This window comes from Ischnura elegans, chromosome 2 (assembly GCF_921293095.1).
Source record: "Ischnura elegans chromosome 2, ioIscEleg1.1, whole genome shotgun sequence".
In the NCBI taxonomy this organism is placed as follows: Eukaryota; Metazoa; Arthropoda; class Insecta; order Odonata; family Coenagrionidae; genus Ischnura; species Ischnura elegans.
In genome coordinates, this window is record NC_060247.1 from 15448417 (window position 1) to 15474420 (window position 26004).

The window sequence follows — 26004 nt, forward strand, 5'->3', positions numbered from 1 at the left end:
ATGTGAACGGAGTTGAAGGATGGCGGGCGATGGGCATAGCCGAGGCTGAGGTGGGCACGTAGCGCAATGGACCACGGGGCAGGTAAGCATGCGATGAAATCACGTGTGTCGCTTGATCTATTATTGCTCGCGGAGTCATGCCGTCTTTGTCGGTCGCGACTGTCTTTTTTGTTCCCCCACGAACTGATGCAGACATGGAAACCAAGGGACGAGACAGTCACGCAAGACCCTTTTTCATCACGAGGAGGGCTCTGATCTCCAACGCCGAGAATTCACCTCTAAGGATTAAAAATTTTACCCTTTACATGTACACTTTGTTATTATAATATGTAATTTTGAGAATAATACTCGTTATATTTGAAGGCGTGTGAATTTTATGCGTAGGGATTGAAAATTAGTCATGAAATTTAATTGTTTCTGTATTGTTTACCAAATTACACTCTTCGAAGATAAGTGATGTACTGTAATTTGGATACGTGCTCAAATGGATGAGACGTAAATGTTTTACTAATTTTACTCCATCACACAACCTCACGAAAGGAATTGAGAAAAAATTACCGCATCGATGAATTGAAATTCATGGAAGCTTTAAGTATCTCTTTGAACTAATTGAGTATTTTTCCACTTTTTTCCTTCCCGAATTCATTGAATATTTTTAATATCGAGGTAAAATGGAAATTGAAAGAAATTAATGTGAAATTTTCATCAGAATCAGTTTTTTTATGCATTTCGTTTCGGTCTTAATTTTCCCTTATTCAGTTTTTCATTTGGTTAGCAATAATATCCGTTTGCTGCATTATGTTCGGGTAAATTAATTTGATTTTGGTTTACGGATACATTCAAGATATTAGGAGTTTGGATTACGTTCGAACCTGAGAGAGGTCTTCTGTCCTGTTTTTGAAAAAGCAAACAAGAGGCACGTGTGATTTCCGCCTCTATCTTAATAGGGTGGTTTCCTATTATTTTTTTATTGCCTAAATCGGAAGACTATTACTCCTGGAGCACGCATTTCACGCTCTTAGATTTTTAAATGACGATATCTATTTTTCGCGATTAAATGTAAAGGGAAAATTTTCAAGCGCGCGAAGACGCGACGGCTAAGTATGAATGATGGGAAAAGCCCGTATGACGTCAATATGCTTCCCACTGCCGCATTGTGAGGTGACCTTGGGGCGAGGCTTCGAGCGCTGATACGATGCAGGCTACTAGCAGGTAGCTGAGTACCCTGCTAGCTGGTAGCGCTTGGCTTAAATAATGATTATTAATACCGTATCAAATGAAGGAAACTTTCCGACTATAGGCAGTTTTAATAGGTGATTATTAAGAATTATTTCCCTGAGCTCTGTGCCTCATGCATGCATGGATAATCTTAGACGATGTAAAACTCCTATCTACTTGTATAGAAACTAGGTCCCTGTGACGTCGCGTGGAGTGGTATCGCATGGGCGGCAATCTGGCCTTTTTTAAATGCAGTTAAAATTGGCCATTGCCATTCGTCTAAACTGTGATTTATAAAACCAAATAATTTGTATATTATGTATACACTAATGGTGGCCAACGAATTGCAATAAATGCTTTTCATTTTCTTTGATGAAGGAAAGTACCCTATTTTTTCTGAGTATTTAACCCTAATAGTTTAAAGGAGGGAATAGTCAAAATTTCATCCTATTGCACGAAAAACAATCTTTACAAGTGAGTCTCATGATAATAATAACCTTTATATTGATCTTACTTATCGAAACGATGATACACCAAAATATCCCTACCGGGCCAGTCACGGAGTCATTAATTACGTCTGGAACTCATAATCTAGAAGCACTGGCGTCCCATAATACCCAGGAGTCAGTTTCCATCTTCATTATAAGATAATTAGCTCACCTTCTGTTCTTCCTTAGTCATTCTTATGAAGTAGTTCTTGGTCTTGGCAGACGTTGACCGATATCAGTTGTTTGTATATACGCCCTCTTCCAACTATGACATTGTAATTATCGTTTTTCATTCGTTTGTATTTTTTTATGGCTTGAACTTTTTCATCAACCCTAATGCTTCCCTCTCACTCTCACGAAATTCTTTTTCATTCATGGTCAATTATCAGGAAAAAAAACTTTCAACGATCGCTAACGCGGTTAATGCAACTGCAATGGAATTCATTTCATACGTACCGATGGAATTATATCAGTAACTATTTAATAAAACTTTTTGTGTACCATTTTTCTGTAAAGTCTCCGCTGATTTTACAACTACAATGAAATTTTGCTAAAAATGAGCCTGAAAATTTTCGAGTTTCAACATCATCTTTATTTTGCAATTTTTTTATCCACATGACTTTTTAGGGAGTTTCTTATCGTAAAATGTGCTGAAGAGTTCGTTTTTGTCTCTCTTATGACTCGCATAGTCTTCCTCCTAGTATTGATGCTAAACTTGTATCTCTCGTAAATGCTTTCACAGCACATTAATTCCATGTTAGAAGTTGTCATTATATTGTTCCCTGATTGCATACTCACAATTTTTTAATCCAGAAATATTACGAGTTACCTCGTGTGCCCTGGTATTTGGTTAACAAGCAAATTATGTATGCCAAAATACTTTTAGGATAACGAGATTAAGTTTCCTTGTATCCTCACCAGATTTCTTCCTTTATTACAATTGCCATCCACGTGAATTGGCTGGGCTAAAAGATATTCATAATACAGTCATGCTATATTTAATATATTTATTCGAAGGTTTGGATTGATATGTAAGCATTTACCTCTCCCCCCACAAAGCTAATTAAGTGAGAAAATTTTTCATTCACGTGGTTGTTTCCCTGGGCAATCGATGTACATGTAATTGCTTTAAAACGAATTTTTACATCATCAATTTGTGTTATTGGGCTACTTCATGCTTCTCCCATCGGCCTCATATCCACTGGGAAATCTGCCGTCTCGAGAAACATCCTGAAGCTCCAACAATGGACTTACATCCCCCTGAGGAGTTTTCAGCGAGACCCTCGCGTTCCCTCTCCGTTGGTGATTATCCCGCGGCCATGTGTGGGTGACTGCTCTATTGAGAACTCTTTCGCTTCGCACGGCACCCCTTGTCTGCAACGGCTCCTGCCACTTCCGTATCGCGTGATTCGGCGCGCCGCCGTGATTTACGTGGTGCGAAGGGGATAGTGACGCTTTCAGCGCAGCTCCGTCTGACGGCGGCGCGGCGCTGTGGAAGACCGCTCAATGGACGAGAGAGAAAGAAGAAATGAAAAGGTAGGGCATCGCAGGAGACGCCTACACCTCTCGTAGTTCCAGCCGCGGCCGTCGCATAGCGGGGGCATAATGGTCGTCATGGAGATGATAGGCCAGGGCACACATCCCTCCCGCGGAGAAAGGTAAAAATGGACGCCACGCTTAAAAAGGCACGACCGTGGCAATGAGACCGCGGATTTCTTTTCTTCCTCCCGAGCGACGTAATAAGGTTGTGGGAGGGAAGGTTTTTCGAAAGTGGATGCTCGGTGGTGGATTCCTGTGTTCAAACGCATAGAGACTTCAATGAAAGGCCTTTCGTTTGACGGGAGCTCTGCCCTCATTCAGCGGGAAAGGGACGCGATGAGGTGTGTGCCGTACCCTTTGGCGCTATTCATCCCGCCAACTCCGGGCGGCATGACGCTAGGAGAGCCAGAGAACTTCAGCTTGGTGTTTATCGGCAAATTCTATGCCTTCTCAAGATGTCTACCAACCATTTTCCATCAATGCCATTCCCTATTCACGATACCGTAAGTGCATACAGCTTTATGATTTCCGGATTGAAAATTATTAAAGAACTTCACAAGTAGTAATGACTTCAATATCACGCCCTTGTAACTCTACCACTACTCAAATACTTTATTTTTCGCATAACAAGCATCTTCATTTCGCGATAGTGTTATGGTACAAATTTTCGGCTGATTCATTGCTCCTGGAAGTGAGGTGTTTCTGAGAGCGCCTTATGCTGCTCTTTGATTTGAAAATTTCTCTGTCTTCCCTCGCTATCTTTCAGCCAGTCATTCTCTGAAAGCTCCTGATCAAAATAACTTCCATGGATAGAAATCCTCAGTGTTCGTGTAAAATTATGACTTCGCGATGCCATAAAAAATAAGAAGTAAATCTTGACGTTGTAATTCATGGGGACATCTTCATCAAAATAAAAGTTCTGTTATGGCTAATGCTTAGGGGCATATCTTTATCATGTTCAAAGTTCGCGCGAAAAACTCCCTTCGAAAATCTAATGTTTTCAAATTAATTAACGATTAATTTTTTTAGATAATCGTGCATGGCCCACGAGTTACATTGGTTATGTCATAAAAAATATGATTTACTAAGAATTTGTTAAACCTTAAGATTGTAATCAGGGATCTATGCTAAGTATATTATGAGAAAAGAGGCTGAAAGGCTCTTGTGCACGAGAAGTGACTACTTCTATGGATATCATTCAGGCCACGATAATGCAGACTTTTTACACGATGATGAAGTATCAAATATTGATTTATTTTTCAGTTTTCCGTGAGCCTTTTAATCTTTTAAAGAGCCCATGAGAACATTATTGAACATAATTCTTTAATGCACAAAGGTTAAGAAAAAGACTTCGCTGTTCCACAAAATGAAACATATTTGCGACATGTATCGAAACCGGTCGCAAATATATTTTATTTTTTGGAACAGCGAAGTCTTTTTCTTAACCTTTGTGCGTCATGAAGGAGTTCCACCATGTTACGCCAACCACCATCGCATAATTATTTAAAACTGAACATAAATAAATTCATTTTTTAAATAAATATATTATCTGAACTAAAAACATGTTGGCCATTGTGTTTCCCATTTAAATAACTAATATTACTCCGTAATTCGTCTGATTACAATGAAACCTTTATCCCCCTCTGTCCTCATTCCTCTGTGAAACATGCTCTTGGCCTGGTCATTACGGTTTCCCTTTCCTGGTAAATTGTCTTAAAAGTATTCAATATTATGCTTTATTATATATTCTAACTTCCTTCGTCAAATTATCTTGTCGTTTAGATGCAATTTCTTTTTCTATTCCATCTGGAGAACTCAATTTTTGACGACGCATTCATTACTAGAAGCAAAAAATAAACATTTTTCCTATTCCAATTCATGATTCTAATTCTACGTTTTCTATTTCACTCGTTGTGTTATTGCCTTAGTTGCCTCGATCGTTACCCACCACTATAAATCTTGAAATATCATTTAGCCTGCGTCTTGTCAGCCTCATTCACACTTCATTCCATGTACTTGTTCAGTATGCCTATATTAATCTTGTCTCCTGTGTTTTCGTGCCATGTTCAACTCCAGTGTCAAAAGCCCTAACACAGGTTTTCTCAGAAGGTGAGAGCGTCTATGGGTGGAGGCAAGGCTTCACTATTAATCATTTAGTGTGCCATGCCTATCACTTGGCCGGGGAGGTCCGAAAATTCTCCATTCCTCCAGATGTTTTACTAAGACCTCATAAAACAATTGGACTAAAAGTTCTATGCTTATGCTTATTATGAGGAAATAGGCTGAAGATATTCGATAACTTGGGATGCGCACTTCACATTTTCCAGTTTACAGGAATCATGCATCTACTAGCGAACCAAAACCGTACACGCTGAGAGAATAGCTGCCCTAACTGCGGTAAATTTCATTCATATCTGACATGGCCCACAATCTTAGACTGTTTAGCCATAATGTCGTTTCAAATTTGAAACGAATCGAATATGCCAAAATTTAGGTCTATTTTCCGGGGAATCCGATGGCTTCGTTACTGAAAGTTTCGAATCAGCAAAACCTGTGTGGGGATCGCAATTTATTTCATTCGGCGGCCATTCGAAAACAGTTCCCAGTCCGTTCATTTGATGTCCCCGCCTTCGATGTAATGAAGGTAAACAAAGGAAACATACGAGCTTCTAATTTACTATTTGCTTGAGAGAGGCAGGCTCTTAATTTTTTCGATTGGTGGTTTGTTTAATGCGTGTCAAAATAAAGGACGCACTTAATCCGTTTCGATAAATGTGGAATACATTTATATCGCTTGAAATTACGGAGTCTCTCAAGCTCTGATGGAAGTTCCTGTGCAACTCACGAGAGAAGTCGGAAGAGTAAACGCCTCGCAACAGTAACATAATTGTGAGATTCCAGATATGTCAATACTTTCACTTGAAATCCAATATCAAAGGCATTCAAAAGAATAATAGTGTTTGTAGCAATGTTCCTTTGTTTGACTAAGGTTTTCCGGTGGATGAAAGCTGATCTTCTCTGCTTTTAGTAGGAATTATCTTCCGAAATGATTTTTATGTGCCTCCAGTCTCTTCCCACCTCCCCTTCCCTTGATTATTTATCCTTTTCCCATTTTTCCTCTATGTATCTCTACATCATGTTGTATGCACTCAATATATGGCCTGTCCCTTTGTTATCACTGCCCGAAACCTTGTTTCTTTTTCAAATCATTGGCTTCTCCTTTCTTCGTTCCACTGTGTGTAAATCATACCCTTCTAATTGCCATCTTCATCTACTTTGCTTGAATTCTTATCTTGAGTCCATTTTAAATCATCCAGGTATTCTGTGGGGTTGTGGAATAAGAGTGGAGAGGAGAGGCCCGTGCTCTTATGAGAAGGATTGAGAGACAAGAAAGCCATTCTCTGTTTTCACAGACTTCACACTCCCCACACTCATAGGTGTGTCGACCACTCCCTAGAAAAGAAGATCACACACAGCCAATTGAGCTCGCAAACGGAACTCGTCAGAACTGTCCTCGATATCTCACCGAGCACTTTCAAAATGTCAATCAATTCATGAAAAGACGTGTAACCCAGTTTTAGACAATGAGTGTATACATCTGTAAAGGAAGACGAGAAATGAAGAAGATTCGAGGCCACCATTGTAACTGAAATCTTCTATTCATCAATAGTTACACGGGTTATATTCCATTCAATGCTTAAAAATGTATTCAATCAATACAAAATAAATCAATATTCAATACTCCATGGTTGGATGATAAGAATCGGTTGGGGATCGGGTTGGTGTGATGGCTAGAGTGTTGGCTTCCCCCTGGCGGGCTCGGGTTCAAATCCCGGCAGTGGCAGAGAATTTTCAGAGACTGCCCGATCCCTGCTTGAATGTTGTGTGGAGGACATTTCAAGCGCAACACTCCGTCCGTCGGATGGGACGTTAAGCCGTGGTCCCCTTGGCGCCTTTCATTAAGAGCAGGCTAATGCCGGCGACGGGTTTCTCTCCACCCTTCCTTCCATACCCTACCCTCATGGCGCAAATGACCTCAGCTATCGTTCGCCTTCTCCAAATACCATAAGAATCGGTTTGTAAGTCTTGCCGTATTACCATTAAACTATTCTCTTATCATTACCGTCCGATATGTCCGATGCAACTTTCACTGTGTCTTAGCAAGTTCATCCAAGTAACCATTATGGTGGTCCCAAAATATGTGGGGAAATATCTTCCATTGTCTTTTCATTGAGGCCCCTTAAAAGTTGTCATTTGGATTAAAATTTAGCTTATTTCTGTTGGTTTAAGTTGGGGGATATCGTTAGCGCGTGCCTCGTGGAGGCTTAAGTTTGGAAGAAACGTTATTTTTTTACCCAAGCATGAGGCTGTGGACCACGGTACGGCATGGGAAGTGGTTGAAGCAGGGATGGCAAGTGAAACGAAGCGTGAGATATTTCGTTTCCACTCGGAGGGAAAAGAAAATAAGAGGCTAGGGCTTAGTTTCGTTCCCGCACGAAATTAAAATCACCAAGGAGTTTAGTTTCGACCCGGGACGAAACTTTGCTCCCAAGAACGAAACTAAATTAATCGAAACTCCGCTGATCGTACTAATGTTTCGATTCCAGAAGTTGAGTGGAGAGGGACACGAGGGAATAATTTCGACCCATTACGTTTGACATGCGTGTAGAGAGGTTAAAACATTGAGCTTAAAAATCGAATGGCCAGTTTGCGTTCACAGTTCTCCCGTTTGTGGTAAAAAAAATATGAGTTTCCCATGCATTTAATGGCGGTAGGCCGAACCACTACTTCATTCAACTATAATGCATACTCGGTTTGTGGGTCGAAACTAAACTGTTCGAAGGTGAAGCACGTGATCCCTCCGGTGCGAAACATTATCTGTGTTTCGTTTCGTCCCGGAGATTTATTTTAGTTTCGACCCGAATTAGTTTTGACTTCGATTTCGTTTCGACCCTGAGTTTAATTCACCGGGTTTAAATCCATTTCGTTTCGTTTCTACATTTCGCTCCCGGGAACGAAAGTATTAAAATTTTACTGGTTTTGACTTTCGTTTACTTTCAATAGGGTGGTTTCCTATTATTTCTTATTCGAAAGATTATTACTCCTGGAGTACGTAATTCACGCTTTTAGATTTTTTAATATTGATATCTATTTTTCGCGATTAAATAAAAAGTGAAAATTTTCAAGCGCGCGAAAACGCGACGCGTAAGTATGAATGCCGGGAAATCTCTCCGTCTGACGTATTTCTGGTTCCCGCTGCCGCCCTGTGAGGTGACCTTGAGGCGAGGTTTAGCGCTGATACGACGCAGGTTGCTAGCGGGTAGCTGAGTACCCTGCTGGCTGGTAGCGCTTAGCTTAAATAAGGATTATTAATACCTTATCAAATGAAGAAAACTTTCCAACCTTAGCCAGTTTTAATCAGTGATTATTAAGACATGTTTCCCTGAGCTCTGCGCCTCATGCATGCATTGGTAACCTCAGACAATGTATAACTCCTAATCGTGTAGAAACTAGGTCCCTGTGACGTCACGTGGAGTGGCATCACATGGGCGCCAATCTGGCCCTTTTCAAATGAGGATAAAAATGGGCCATTGCCATTCGTCTAAACCGGTATTTCTAAAACGAAATAATTTGTATACTATGAATACAGTAATGGTGGGTAACGAATCGCAATCAATGCCTTTCGTTTTCTTTGATGAAGGAAACTACCCTATTGCCATCTCTGGAACTGAGTGGCATGCGCCGCATAATTATTATCAAAAAGAAGGCCAGGGACAAAAATGTGAGCCAGCGACACTTCATAAATTGCCAAAATATGGAACTCACTACCGATAGAAATAAGAAATTTGCCATCAATACACATATTTAAGGGTAAAGTATATAAGTTGTTTAATGATAGTTCATGGCAACTCCCAGTGTAACTAACCATGCTGACGTCATTGAGTACTGATATGGATGAGGGGAGAATATATTCCGTAATCATGATATAATTTTCTCTTGGTCCTACGTTTTCCTGTTACACCTGAATATTGTTATTTTAATAAAATGTGATACTGTTTCAAATGTATTTAAAATGTCTGAAAATGTTGTGTGGCTAGATACCCGGGTATCCGCATTCGGGATTGCTGACGTATTTTTATTTTTTTTAACCTCTGTCAAATGATTTTTACTGAATTTCTGTGCAGTTGTAAATTATCTCATGGCCAAAATGGCCCACGATAGTAAATTAATTGAAATTAAATAAAATACAAACGCGGATTTCATTTAACATATGAAAAATTGTTAAAAATCATATTTTTGGCCAAATGGTAACCTTGAGGAAAGATGGTTTCGCCAAAAAAAAAGGGAACGGTTATCTTGTGATAATCCCAGTAAGTATACCTCCAAATTTCTCCTCTATAAAATTGCCCTTTGCGTATTGAGTGGAAACGAATCGGAGCATAGGTAGTTGCGCGGCACGGCTCTCTCGACCTCCGTTCCCTCGGCGTCAGCGGCGGCCCGTTCCTCGCGCGTTATATCATCGGAAGAGGCACCAACCTCGCATCGAACCCCCTTTTAGCCCCCACCCTCCTCCTTCAGCGCACTCCCCCTACCCCGAAGGCGTCGGCGGGCTCCCATCGCGGCGGAGCCTCTTTCCTTTTTCCTTCCTCTCCAGCCCCTCCCCGGGTGATCGGGCGTATAAGCCACGGGCTTGGTTCCCGGCCCCGGTGTGTTGTATCCCTGAAGGGCTCCCCTTGAGCCCTCATTCTCTCCCCCTGACTCTATGCAACGACAGGGTAGAAAAAGGATCACTGAGTTACCTCGAGATATTTACACCACATATACAACACAACCTATAGAGTATGATACCAAAAGGAGAATTGCGACCACCTGCGACGCCGAAATTAAGATCGATTTTTCGAACGTGCGGCACAGTTCCCAGCTCGCTGTTGGCCACGGGGAATACCGTGCTCGACAGATGTTGGACCTTGAATTTTTAAAGCAGATTAATTGTATAAAAGCTATAATATGTTGGTACCACATTTCATTTCCATTTCATACAACCTAACTTCTTCACTTCCTTGCGATATTTATCGTCGATACGATACAAATTGGAGGACTCTGTTTTTCGTCGAAATTTTGTGTTTATTTGGGATTATAAATAAAGGATCACCGAGTTACCTCGAGATATTTACGTTAAATAACATCAAACGTTTTAGAGTGTCCATTCAAATAAATCCTCAACCGTTCCCCCTCCCTCTCACCCACCCTCCAACCCATATTCCACATCTCCCATTTTCCTTCCCCGCCTTCGTCACCTCATTTATTCGCCTCCTAAGCTCGCAGAATGGGACTCAAATATAAGTGTGGTGCCCTTAATAGACACCTCTGACTCTCCTTGCCTTACCTCTCATTCGGTATTCATTCGAAAGAGTCTTAAACTCTTCACAGTTAGAAGATACTCCCCTTTCAAGAATGGAACATATTGGGAGAGGTGAGTAAACCGTTCTTGAGAGTTTTAAATTACTAATCAACACGTTTAGTTTCACCAGTATATGAGCAACTATAGTAATCCTTCAGTTCTGACACGTAGGTTATGTCCTGTAGTTTAATTCCCTCGGAACCCTACCGCAAAATACTACTCACGCTGTAAAATCAATATTAAGAATTGTTTCTGATCACCTGCACGCGAAGGTACCTCTTACTCCGTGATATAATTTCACGTGCCTCATTACTGCCCTTTGCAAAGAGATTTCACAGTACCCAGATGGAAACACGTGTCACGCAGTTAGTGGTAAGTTGAGGCATAGAGTTAAGATCATGAAGTCTGTGGTCTGACTACATCACAATTCGAATTCCACGCAAACTCCGGTCCACGTGATTTATTGTTTCTATATCAATATTCTTGGCCGACTGAAATCGAGCAAAAGTGTAAATTTGTGTCCAAAAATGAGTAAATTTGGGGATGACTCATCCTATAAGAGACAAATCAAGCCACTAATATCGTGGAAATCCGAAATGATATGAAATGCGAAGATTCTAGTGAGATAAAATGGGCTTTGTCCACGTGGAAATAATGAGGTGGAATTTCCACATAAATTAATTTTAATTCGACGTGGGCTTCAATGTTACTACCATATGGAATATGATAAAAATAAAGTATATCTAAATCGATTCGGTTTCCAATTTTACTTACTACCACCCTGATGATGATTTAGAAGAATTGAAACGCCGGATAAAATTATTTTTTTATGGAAAATTCGTCTTACTATTTCCATGTGGCTATCAAATTTTAAGGGTGAAATATTTAGGAAATTTTATCAATCCCTTCCAATCTATTTGATGAAACTATTAATTCAGCGTGTTTATTAGATAAGACATAATTTATGAAAGCAATGCAAGAATTTGCTGAGTTAGGGAATGTAGTTGTTATAATACTAAAGAAAAACCAAATATCGTTGAATGAATTGAAATCTTATTTTGATCATATTATTTATATCCCGGATGAATGAAGTGAGAAGATAATGCTGTGGGGATCCGTTTAGAAAGGAATAGGCGTAAAGCCGACTTTCTAGGGAAATTATTCCCGCTCTATCCTCAGCACTCGTGTTTAATACAGTCCCTCAAAATTCCACCCGAGTGAGTAGTGTATGCATGATGAAGGTTGTGAGAGTGGAGCTCCTTTCCAAAGTGACTCAGGGGACAATTGAGTAGTGATGATTTCATAAAGTTGAATTCAATTAGCCAACAATGTATTGAATGAGGAATACCATTCGCAGTGCAGTCATTAAATACCTATCCAGTCCAAAACAATGACTTTGGAACACCACGCTGAGACGAGAACAGTATTCAAATTGGCCATAAATCAAGCACAGTTGGGAATCCACGGCCATTATATTTACGCTAGTCATCCTTACTATTAACTGTGGAATAAACTGAACAGGCATGACGTTCATTTGAAATCCACTATTTATCTATGCTCTGACATAATAATAGCGTACTATAAACTATATAGTAATTGCTTTGAGGAGAGTGTTTAATTACTGGTCACAACCCTATTGTAAGGACGCGTGGATATAAATACCGATTTTTACACCTTTTCCTTGGTTATTTTTATTTACCAAGGACGCCCCGGACGCATTTCCTTCCAAGAGTAATGACCAGTAAGAGAAAACTGTGCAAATATATCTTTGGATTGTGTTCTACTGTTTGAATATCATCAGTAAGTTTGTTGGAGATATATGTGCGATTAAAAATTAATTACTTCGCAGGATTTGCATTTCCGCGATTAATCTCGGTAAAAGCTCAGGGATACTTCTTGAAGCCGAGCGTGATCGGAAAGAAGTCTACATCAACGTACTACTTAGCAAGCAGCCTCAATAGGTGTGTGTCGAGGATGTTAGGACACTAGCCGTGTACATACACAAAGAAAATACTATGACGAAGTTCCGACTAGGATTTATGAAAGTCCTTTGTTGTTCGGGGGAAAAATAATTCTTAGATTCATCCGTGCGGCAGAGTATCATGAATCGTTTCCGTTGTACAAGCAATTTCTCTTACTTTAAGTGCAATGTAATCGTTTGTATTTTGTTTATCTATTTCTGTTACTACGTTGTGATTATTTTTTTCTTGACGTATTGTTGAAGTTATTGACTGATGTCTTCCTTTAAGAAGGACGTTCTCCATCTCGTTTCTGATTTAGTATTATTAAAATGGACCAACTTGAATATCCTGTCGTCTGAATAAACCTAAGAAAATCAAGAGTTTCTTTCGGATGAAAAAACGAGTGAGATTCTTAAAAGATGATCTGCGTGTCGTTTTCAAAGGTATCTATTCTTAATTACTCAAGCAGCCTTCGAGTCTATAGCGGCTCCCCGTCTTAATCGTTTAAAGTCAGTGTAATGCTTCCTATATGCCGGACGAATGCGAAACAGCGCCTCTGTTTCACTTATTCATCCGAAAATATTGTCAGAACACGCCTGGCGAAAAAACCTACAAAAAGGCAAGCTTTAATTTCTAACAACCTTAATGGTTGTAATTGCAGGCAGGCAAACATGGCTTACGCAATCGACCTGAGATAATTAAGCATCGTTAAATTTAAAAGGAAATTAGTGCGTGTTTATTCTCAGTATGAAGTAAGTAACATTTTCAAGGGGTTTGAGATGTATCCAATATGGAATGGGTAGCAACAGAAGGTGCCCGCAGGAGAAGTTTCGCGTACACTTCCTTGCAAAGCGTTTATAAGTTTCGGCTGAGTCAACGTGCATGGGATATTCACGTTGGCAACAATTACCTTAGTTCCTCATGTAATTAGGCCCGGAACTAGGGTGGGGGAGAGGGGCATGTGCCCGGGGCGGCAAAATTTGAACAATTTATTTTAAAAGTTATTTAATTTTTCTAATTAAATTATAGTGCAGTAATTTTTGGCTAATAAATAATTGGCATGCAATATTAATTTAACTTCTTAATAGCAAGCATACGTTGTGTGATTTCAACTACCGTATCTCAAAAAAAATGCTTACAGATGTATCATATTTTAGTGGTGAGAGAGGGGGGGAGGCAGCGAGGGGGGAACAGGGGATGGCGAGGGATAAAAAAACTTACATTTGTCCCCCCCCCTGACGAAATTTTTAGTTGTGCCCCTGAATCTAATCACGAAGTAACTTTAACCAAACTGCGTCTATTTGACCTCGTACCTAAAAATTCAAGTTTTCTTAAACTCCTTTAATTCGTTCTCATTTTTTATGACGTTTTATTCGTATTATGATTATGATTGGGAAATTTTACGTTGAAATTGATTATTTTGTGCGAGTAACATCGAATATTTTTTGGATCATTGTGGAAAATGTGGACGAAGTGAAATGACATCTTCATCCCCATTGTTTAACTAAATGCCTTGTGGCACCTCATGGCATATTTCATGGTTTCGCGAGTGACACGGAAAATCACAAATAAAAAAAACACGTAAAAAAACTCCAAATGGGATTCTCCTCCCCCATGTCTCGCTCGAGAAAACGGAGTGCTTCGAGGCTGAAGAAATGACCAACTTGGCAGTCGCAAAGCCATCACTCCCTCGCTTAGGAAAGCGAAAGGAACAGTAATTAGCGGAAATGGAGTTGGGAGGAATGCAATGACGGCTTCTTGCCTTGTGCTCCCCAGCTGGCTGGATACTTTCGCTGAAGTACGACGCCTTGCGGACTGATAAAGCATCGCTTCTGCTTGCACCGCAATGACGGGAAGAAGATTGGATTCAAGGACTGATGGCTTGAGACCGAAATGAAGACTCCGTCGCGGCTATGAACCTCCGTACCCTTCTCTCTCTCTCTATCTCTCTGTTTCTTTCGCATCATTTGTCTCACTTTCCTTTTAATCGTGGAATTTAAATCGTTCCCGTTTCCCTTCTCTTTCACCGCGTCTTCATGCTTCTTCAGAATATTGTTTGCTCGGCATCATTTCTTTATTTAAGGGCTGAAATTTTTAATTATTTGCCGTGTTCAATTTAGCAGATAAATAATAATATATAATAATAATAATAATAATAATAATATATAATTTATTCCATTTACAATCAAATATTACATTTTAGAACATACTTAAATAATTTTGGAATATATAGGTACCCCTTTAAGTAGTTTTGGGGCTACCATCTTAAACTTTTTACATAGGTCTGGTGCTAGGACACATGAGAAGTAAAATTTCTTTGTATTCAGTTATTTGTTCTATTGCCGATTGCATTCATTATTACAAAACGTATTTCAAATATTTGGACAAGGATAACTATTTTTCTTATTTTTCTTATATAAACGCATAATTACATACATAGAATATACAATATACCTTTTATTGTAAACTTTTTAACCCACCTTTCTTAGTAGAAACTCTACTTCCTCACACCTCATAAGCCATTTTTTTACTGCGGATGCAAATCCCCATCTTTTTTCCGAGTTTGCTACATTACTCGGCAACATGCTAAACAATTTAGGCCCTAAGTAATTGTATGACTGTCGATAAATTTCGGTCGTCGGCCTAGGTATATGGAAGTTTCTCCAAGCTCTAATGTCATAGTTTTGTGGTCGGGCCTTTTCACCACTACGGTTATAGAATATTATAAGGACTTTATAAATGAATAAATGCCTTAGTGGGAGGACATCTAATTTTTTGAATAGAGGAAATGAGTGGCTTTTTCTATACGATCGTGTTATAACCCTGATAACCCTTTTTTGCACCACTATCAATGGTTTAATGTTGATAAAATATGCTCCACCCCAGCAGGCTATTCCGTATTGCAATCTTGAATTAACGAGAGCATAATATACCATTTTTAACACTGATTCAGGGCATATGTATCTGAGGAAGTAGAATTTTCTTACAATAGAAATCATTTCTGATTTTAATTTATTTATGTGAGACTTCCATTTACAATTTTGGTCAAAATATATACCTAAATATTTTATGTGACTAGCCTGTTCGATCAAAATACATTTATCACAGGAAGTAACATTATCTTTTATAAAATTTGCACATTGATAGTATAGTTTACTTTTGTTTGAGGTAGATTTACTCATGCTAAACATAATATATTTCGTTTTTTCACTTAACAACATATAATTAGCCGAAAACCACATATTGAGTGTTAATAGATCACTTTGTATGTGTTCATATAGATCATCAACACTATTAACAGAGTAACTTAGTGCAGTGTCATCTGCGAATGACGTTAATTGACCTTTAAACCTGCCAGCACATAAATTGTTTACATATATTAAAAACAGTATGGGTCCTAACACAGAACCCTGTGGCACACCACAGGTGAGTCGAATCTTTTCACTGTAGCAATTTTTGAGACGCACACATTGATCTCGATCACAAAGATAACTTTGAAACCAATCATATGCGGTTCCACGTATACCCGCTTCCCATAATCGATTCATTAGTATGTTATGATTAATGGAGTCGAAAGCTTTGGTAATGTCTACAAATAAGCCAGCAACTCTACAGTTCTTATTCAGTCCGTCGTTCAGCTCTGAACAGAATTTTAATAATGCATCCTCTGTACTCTTACCACTCATAAATCCAAATTGGTTTTTATTGAAAAAACTATGCTGATTTAGAAATTTAAGAAGTCTGACTTTAACAACTTTTTCTATTATTTTAGCAAATACAGATAATAGGGATATTGGTCTGTAATTATTTACGTTCATTTTATCACCTTTTTTAAAAATTGGTATCACTATTGCAGTTTTTAATTGTTTAGGATATATTCCAGTATACATACTTAGATTAGCAATATGGGCAAGGACCTCCGAAATATTTGCATTTACTTCTTTTATAACTTGTGTAGAAATATTATCAACACCTTTAGATTTTTTAGACTTTAATTCCTTAATAATGCTGCTTATTTCTTTCGCATCAGTAGGAACAAAAAACAGTGAGTCAATTGAATTGGAGGTTGGGAATATTTCTTTGTATTTATTCGTATTACTTTCAAAATAATTGTTCTGGGTCAATGCTTGAATTACTTTACCATAATGTGAACTAAATTCGTTTACAATGTCCTGGCACCATTACTAGTTCTAATTTTTACACAATTCTCATTTCCTTGCTTTCCTCCCGTGAGTGAATCTAAAATGCGCCATTGAGCAGCGGTATTATTGACATTACAATCAAATAGGTCCCTGTAATACTTTTCTTTGCGCTTTTTAATATCATATTCTAATCTTTGCGTGTACGATACGTAGTACCTATTTAGCTTTTCATTTTCAGGGTGTTTCCTCATTTTTTTGTACAGAAAATTTCGCCTAGAAATTCTCCCGCACAAAGCGTAAGTCATCCATGGCCTCTTCATTCCTCCCGATCTGTTACTGTCTGACACGTATTCAGCTTTTTCAATGCAGCATTTCAATTTATTTATAAATATTTCATAGGCTTCATTGACATTTTGTTGTGAATAAACATCATTCCAGTCGCATCTTAGCAAACTATTATTTAGATGGTTAAAGTTTATCCGGCAATGGCTTCGATAGACTCGTTCGTACATATTAATGGGTGCATTAATATTTAAAGAACATGATACAGCATGATGGTCTGTTAAACCCCAATCGTCCGCTCTTCCCTCATACTTATAGTTATCTCTACTTCTGCAAAAAATGTGATCTATACATGTACTACCCGTTTTGCTAATTCTAGTTGGTACTCGAATAAGCTGGTCCAGTCCATGACTAGCCATAAGGGTTTGATATTCAAAGGAAATATCGTTGGGTTGTAATATACATAAATTAATATCACCAATTACAATTAAATTCCTCTCACGAGAGATGGTTAATACATTCTCCAATTCACTCAAAAAATGTTCAACAGGGTTAAAATTAAGTCTATATACACCAATAATGCTTATCCAAGAAGAATCATTTATCCCTACTGATATTTTAACCATATCAGCAGTTTTTAATTCACCCAGATCAATAGAAAAACACTCATAAGTATCTGCTACATATGCAATAACTCCTCCAGCCCTGTAGTTATTATTACACACATCAAAACTCCGATAGCCAGTTATTTGATACATAGATACTTCAGTGTCATTGACCCAAATTTCTGTCAAAACTATTACAGCGGGTTTTATATCGAGATTAATTAGTTGAAATACAAATTTATCAAAATTAGCTCTTAGACTTCTTATATTTTGGTGCAAGACAAGGAACCTGCCACCATTAAATCCACTATCATTAACAGTACTCTGCATTTTGTTAGTAAAGATAGGTTGAAGACATACGTAACTCACTCACAGAATGCTTACAGTTTCTCCAGGTCATCAGAGGATTTCAGAGTGATTACTTGATCATTCTCCTTCTTCCTCATGAGTATTGTCCCATGCCTTAGCCATAAATATTTGTATCCCTTTTCTTTCTTCGCAAGACGCGCAGCAGCGAAGAGTCTCCTCCGACCTGGACTCAGGCTCTCGTTTATGTACACCGGAGTATCGGTCGCCAAGCCCAGGTGCCGTGTGGAGAAGGTCCTTTTCACTCGCCTCTTTTGAAGAATTTCTTCTTTTGTATACCTACGGACGAATTTGACTATGATACCTCTCGTTCCGCCTTCGTGTCCCTTCTTCCCCAATCGGTGGCATGTGTTCACCATATCGTCGGTTATTTTAACACCAAGGGCGTCCCCCACACTTTTCACGATTTCTAAGGTATTTTCATTTGGTTGCTGGGGAATGCCGTGTATTTCAAGGTCATTAACGCGAGAATATTGCTCTTGGTCGTCTAACCTCTTTTCTAATTCACTCACTCGAGATTTTAAGCCAACATTTTCTTGCCTAAGCAAGTCTATTGTCGCTAAATATTCAGCAATCTGCGTTGAGTTTTCTTGAAGCACTTTAGTATTTTCATCTAATCTATTGTGCACAAACTCAATAGCCTTGTTCAAGTCCAATTCCATGCGTTTCCTGTCCTCTTTAGCTTCTTCTAGAAGGTTTATAATATGAGAGATACTAGCAGTGTCCGTATCCGCCAGTGGAACTACTGACATGCTCTTACGTTTTTCCGCAGCACAGGTAGGACAACGCCAACTTTGCTTTTCAGCGCTAATATACTCGATATCCTCTTTGGACAAGTGAACACAAGTAGCGTGACACTGGGTTTGACATTCACTGCAGGTAATCCTTAGCTGGCGCTTAAGAACATTCACATTACATACACTGCAATTAGCCATTTTAAACTGCGGTTTCCACTTAATATTAGTAACTCGAGCTTCTAAATTGAGTAGGAAGTTATCCTCGTAATTGAATGCACTTATACTCTGGACGCAACTGAACACATCACTGAGGCACCTGCCTGTCTCGAGCGAAGCACCAGCCCACGTCTGTCTCGCGTGGAAGCTCAACCATGACTGCAATAGAGTAAATACTTTTTTGTAAAAAGGCTAAGTATTGGTTGTTATCCCATCATGATATTTTTAGTCGATCCTTATGTAGGTACACATATTGCTATTATTTTTCAATGAATTGTGCTTCATCTCCTGACTGCGTGCAACACGCCACAGATTGAGTGCCAACGGGTGGATCGTCGAAAGGCCGGTACATAAGCCGGCTCGTACCGTTTCTAAAATACAATGGATTCCATGATAAATATAAGTGATAAAAATTGGCTTGTGCCATTTGTTTTATTTATAACATGAACATTTGATCACCCATCACTGCTCAACCGAGTGAGGTGCTAATTACGCGAATGAGCGAAAAATCCACAGAGAAAAAATAATACGCCTTGACCGGGATTCGAACCCGGATCCCTCCATTTCAGGCCGAGTGCTTTAGCCAGTTAAGCTACGATTTGCATACATTTATTTTCAAGATGAACATACAGAGTTATGCAGTTCGTAGATTTTACTATGATGGCATGAGTATTGTTGGGGAGGGGCCATACGTGCGCCGTTTACCATACCTTGGGCGTTATCACCTGCTCAACTGCGCGAACGCGGCCCGTGAGAGGCAGCGAGCCGAGTGCGTTACACATCCCCACTCCCTGACGCACGGCCCGCTATACAACGTCCCAGTTTCGAGTTCGCATATCGATGGCTAAGTTCTAACGGCACGTATCTCAAATTCGTCCGGTTTGAGACAGGTATCTTAAACAAAGTGAAATAACATTTAAAAAATAAAATACAGTAGATTCCGTTATGATTCCGCTGCTCTCTGAGTTTACAAAAATGCTGATGTCATCAGCATATAGAATAGCTGTATGACGAAAACCTCCACACGTGATGCCAATGTTCGCTGCTTCCAGAGTGCGAATGACCGGGTCCGTCGTGATTGCGAATAATAGCATAGTAGATTAACTAAGAATTGTTATATTCCGGTTAATGTGTCCACCGGTTATTTGGGGCAGCCGCTTAATTGGGGCAGATGTTGCAGAACAGAAACCGATCGCAGAGTATCCTCGAGTTTTCTCCGTTTAACCGGGACAGCATGCCGCTTCATTGGGCCGTGAGTCGGCGACATTGGCTACACCTGCGACGAAATTAAAAATTTTTCGTGCTGTTTTTTTTAAACATTTAGTCCTATTTTCACAAGGGTACCTATTTCTGCCTTATTCTTAAAGCTCTTGTGGTTATACATACAATCAAAAGACCACTCTTAGTTTGAAAATGAATGCTTCTTCTTCAGTTTTATGAACTTTTGGTTTTTAATTTCAGTGTACAAGTATAAGAAATTAATCATTTTTTCGCTCTCCTGAAAAATTGATATTTTTGAGATACGTGTTGTTAGAACTTAGCCATCGATATCTTCTGAATTAGCGCCCCACTATAGGCCTGATATCTTCAAAAACAGAGATGCCTCCGCCCAGGGTGCTGGTAATACTGGTCGTGGCGCGCTGACATAGAGAAATTTTTATTTTTTTTCTCATTGATGATTAACCCTCCCGATTTTTATCTTCAAATAGTCTCTCTTGCAGTCACCAGCTGCTCTTCCGAATTTACAAAAAGCTGATGTCATCAGCATATATAATAGCTTTATGACAAAAACCTCCAAACGTGACGCCAATGTTTGCTGCTTCTAGAGTGCGAATGACCGGGTCCATCGCAATGGCGAATAATAGCATAGATAGCGGACAACCTTGTCTCGGAATTTCTTATTTCAACGGCCGGGGACAGGGCACTGTTGATTCTAATCCTGGCTTTCGCGTTTGAATTCAGAGTGCTAATGAAGCCAATGAATTTGTTGGGAAAGCGCATGCGTTTCATTATATCGACAATATATTGAACGCGGACAAAATCAAAGGCCCTCCTGAGGTCTACAGCAAGTATGGAGCAAGGGTCTTTTTTCATTTCGGATGCGGATAGAATTATATCTCGGATGAGTAAGGTGGCATATGTTGTGTTTCGTTGCCTTGAGATAGCAAATTGTAACGGAAACAGAACAAGGTCCGTAACCTCGATTATACGATTTTTAAGCTCATGCGCCATTATTTTATAGTTGCTGTTGAGGAGCGCTATCGCCTTGTAGTCGAGGAATGATTTTGGGCGCCCGGACTTTGAGAGGAGGCTAATGACGGAGCATCTTTGGCTCGGAGTCAGAGTTCAGAAACCTTCTGTTCACAAATATATTCATGATTTTCACTGATAATTTTATTTCTGTGCGAGGAAATGTTTTTGTATACTTGCGACGTCTGATGTTTTCCCATTTTTTTCACACGGAAGTTTCCTTTGAATCGTTGCATTTTCGTGTCGCAACACGACGCATTATTAAGATACACATGTATTTGGTTTCCTTTTATGTTGCAAAATGATATTTTCAACTCATTCTTACCATTTATGCCTGGCTTACGAATCGTATTTCGTTATTGATAGAATTTTTAACACCGAGTAGGAAAAAAACATAATAGGAAAAGCTATATTCTTAGATGATTAAAGCGGATAATTCTCTCGATGGAGAAAGCAAAATTTACCAACAAGACGCGGAGCTCGCGGAGTGAAAAGATCCCGTCCGTCTGATTGACCGTCCCCAACTCTGGAGGGAGAACCGATTCCCTCCCTGGCTCGCTCTATCTGGTTTTCAACGGTTCTTTTCCTACGATTCGAAAACTAGGCTTGAATTGTAATAGTCCACAAGCTCGTAGTTCAATATGAAAGGAATAAGATAAGATAAAGATATTTATTTCACTGCCCCAAAATATTACAACATATGCATACATTAACAGTGAAATTAGACACCCCTTAAGATGAGTCTTGATTAGGGGTTGCCATTACATACAAATAAGGCAATGCTCGGCAGTACATTTTATAATAACTTTTAAACAAAATACAAGAATCACAAATACAAGAAAAACAAGTACAAAATCAAGAATTAAACAAAAGAATCCAAGTACATGTGTACGTTTCAAATGAGTCGTGTTGCGACAGGGAAATTAAATAATTCATAGATAAAAATTGGGAAAACGTCACATGCCGCACGAACACAAAAAATCCTCGCACAGAAAAAGTGAAAATTTCAGCGAAAATCATTTATATAAAAGTGAAAAGCAGACTTATGTAAAAGAAAAAGTAGAATGTAATATTGAAAAAAAAATTAATAAGCGAGCATCGATCTTGTAACCTCAGCATGGGAGTCGAACACCGTAGCCACTAGTCCATGACTAAAAAGTTTAAATGGAGTTATGAAGGGAATTAAAATAAGAAAACACTGAAGGCTACCGATCCTTGCGCCACTGGTGACTAGAGTTGGAGTGCGAATTAATGCGCGGAGACCGGTTTCACATTAACGCGGCAAATTCCCCGCAGTTGAGCCTCCTATAGTGATATAAACTCTATGTGGTTAAGTATGACAGTAGAACGTCTTCGAAACAACGGTCACGTGTATCTCTATTTCCTTCCCCGGATGGTATAGTGGTATGGTATTTGGAGAAGGCGAACGATAGCTGAGGTCATTTGCGCCATGAGGGTTGGGGATTGAAGGAAGGGTGGAGAGAAACCCGGCGCCGGCATTAGCCTGCTCTTAACGAAAGGCGCCAAGGGGATCACGGCTTAACGTCCCATCCGACGGACAGAGTGTTGCGCTTGAAATGTCCTCCACGCAACATTCAAGCAGGGATCGGGCAGTCTCTGAAAATTCTCTGCCTCTGCCGGGATTCGAACCCGAGCCATCCGGCTGGGAAGCCAAAACACTAGCCACTACACCAACCCGATGGGGTATAAACATTGATAAAATGGACTCCTACCTCAACGAGTGATAAAATACGTCACGAGGGGTGACGCCTAATGTGGTGACAGGAGATATTATTGCGGACAAGTGTGACGACACCTAAGTCAGTCCCTAGGATATTATAAAATATCTGAAAATTTGGGTCCGGCCAGACAAAATGAAAATTCGTCTCCTGTAGCAGGACGATATCAGGCTACAAGTTTTGGACAAAGGACGAGAGGAGTTTTATTTTAATCGGGCTTGAGACCCTGGCAATATTTAACTTTAGACAGCGCATGTTGGGTGCGAGGCGGGTTGTCACTTACTCTCTTTATTTACTTCACTTGTCCCTGGCGCCGTGGTACCCAACGGCCTGCTTCCCCTCGCCGTTTTTCGGGTCGCCTGGGGCTCTTCCGCGCCGATGTCTCTCGTCTAAACTGCGCCCCGTCCAAGGTCTCCTCATCCGCACTCGTCTCCGATGCCGTCTCGGAGACAGGGGCGAAGAAACGGCTTCGGGTGACCTTTGGTCTCAACACGGGTGGACAGAACAGGGAGGAGTCAGAGTTCACATATTGGTGTTCAGTAGACATGTTTCCAGGTTTTGCGAATAAAGAATAGGAGGTCGAAGGTGGTATTGGAGGAGGAAGGGAAAGGTTTCCATGGTCGGGTTGTCGATGATTGGGGAGGGTGAAACGGAAATGTTGATTTCCGAGTCCTCAGGTGTGGGTGTCAGGGTATCGATGGCTAGCGGGCAGCCTTCGTCCAGAATAAGTCCTCGCTGTTGATTGTGGCTTGGGCCACAATTACATTACTATTTTCCCTCATAGCGTCTTCTTCCCGTTTGCGCTGCGAGACCGGTGTGGGAGAGGCAGGGGTGCAGTCAACTGCGGCGGGAGGGGGTGTCGAAGAGTGGGTGGGGGATACGTGGGCCACAGCGGCAGGATGGGGTGTCGAGGTCTCGGGGGCGTCCTGCAATACCGAGCGAGCGTCACGCGCTTGCCGCTTCCGATCTGGGGAACCCTTGTCCGACTCGGACTGTCTGGTCAAATGGGGCCTCGTGGGTAAGGATGGAAAATCGTCTCTCGGGGCGGTCTCTAGTGCGATAAGGCCTCGTGCTGCCTCTTCCAAAGACCTTTCATCCGGGAACTGACAATGAGCGGAGGAGAGCGGGGCAGCCATCTGCGTAACTTCCTCCACTGGTGTTCCGTGGGTAGTTTTTCCTCTCGTGGCCGACTTGACCGCATCTTGCGCACGAATGCTTCTGTCCCTCGTATATTATGAGAGCAGGTTGTCCGCACACATTATCAAAAAAAAGATATGTTGGTGTCTATCACCATGCGTACTAATCTCGTACCTGTGCAGAACCTTTGCGGGCGGTGGCTTCCCCATGTACTCTCCCAAATTTTTTTAATCTTTCCAAAGCAGGATAATTCCTTCGTTATCTCCTCCAATCCATTCTCGAAGGGGAGACCAATGATCTTTACTTGGACAGGTGTTCCGGCTCTGCTCACGATGGGGCACTTTGTTCCCTCGTTCCCTCTTGGTGGAAATGGCAGACGCCTCGGTCCATCTTCCATGATTATCTGCATTCTTTCTTCTGTAAATAATTTCACGAAAACCAACCAATTTTAAAACCAAATTGGATGCCGTAGATATCTTCATCCACGAGGTCCAGCGTTTTCGTTAAGAAAACGTAGACATCCAGCGGAAAGGGAAAATGGTCTTTTTCGTCGCGAGAAGAAGGGTGCGTCGTGGTTCAGTCCCCATCGTTGGGACTGGGCGCCTGAGCGGGGGCCGAAGCCGAAGGAGTGCTGGCGAACGAGGTCTCACTCGCCGTCGAGTTTTCGGGTTCCCGTCAAACACCAGCTCGGTAAAACCACGTCCGACTACGAAGGCTACCGAGACGTCATTCTCCCCTGAGAAAATTCTCTCTGTGGATGATTTTCCGCACAATTTGTGCATTGTGGGTGACTCAATTGAGTTATCACCTTGGCTAGTCCCAGTATGCTTAAATTACGCGAATCTTCGACGCTGCAAATATAAACCGAAAACTACAACTCCCTATCTTCAAATTGTATTCTGATATTGTTTACAGTTGTCCGTATTGGATTTATCTCGACTTCATTTATTCTGTTGTTCGTCCCTTTTTTACGGTCCTAGACGGAAATTCAGTCAACTCACTCTTGGCTATCCGTGCGAAGCACACAACGCCCTAATTCTTAAGATATGCCCATCTCATTTTTATGTCTTCCATAGCATCCCGTTAATTGTCATTCGGTCAGATTTGTCACCAATGAAGAATGCATCAAGAGAAGATTGATACAAAGGTCACTTGACTCAATGCATTCTGAGTTGGCTTATCCACGTGGCGGGCGCCACTCACCTGAAGTATCTACGCCAGAATGACAGAGTGGCGCTGTGGGTTGCCTAGGTTGCATGGGGTGGCCATACCTGCGTTAACCCTCGCGGCCCTGTCCTACCATCTTAATCCTGGATCCTAAATTTATAATATGTACGAGAAACCTCATATCATTATAGTAGCCTAGCATCGAAGTCGACTAATTTACCAGCGATTTTACTCGTAGAAATATTCATGACTTCTAAGTGCGAAATTTATACCCTACTATTCCAAATTTAGAGATGAAATTGAGGAACTATATGAGTCTGTTTTGGATGCTGCTTCTCGCCAGTCTTTGTGGCGAAAAATTAGGACCTTGCGCTCGAATGGGTTCATGATATTGCACACCGATGCGACGCAGTGCAAAGCTGCACAATTACAGCGAAATAAGGATATTCGTTCATATTCATATTTATTTCTGGCCAAGGATCATTTTACATGTTATAAAATACGTCATTTAAGCACATAAACATTTAAGCTGTACAGTAAACAATCATAAATCCTCATCTAGGAGGTATTCGTTAAGTGAGTAATACAGTTTTTCCTGTAGCATAACTTTAATTTTTTTCTTAAAAATACTAATTTCTTTAAATTTCTTTGTACTTTGTTGGAAGTTTATTAAAGAGGCGAAGGGAAGTATTACTCTTCCTGACAAATGAAATATGTAAGTTATTGGTCTGTAATATAAGGATAATCCTGGCGGA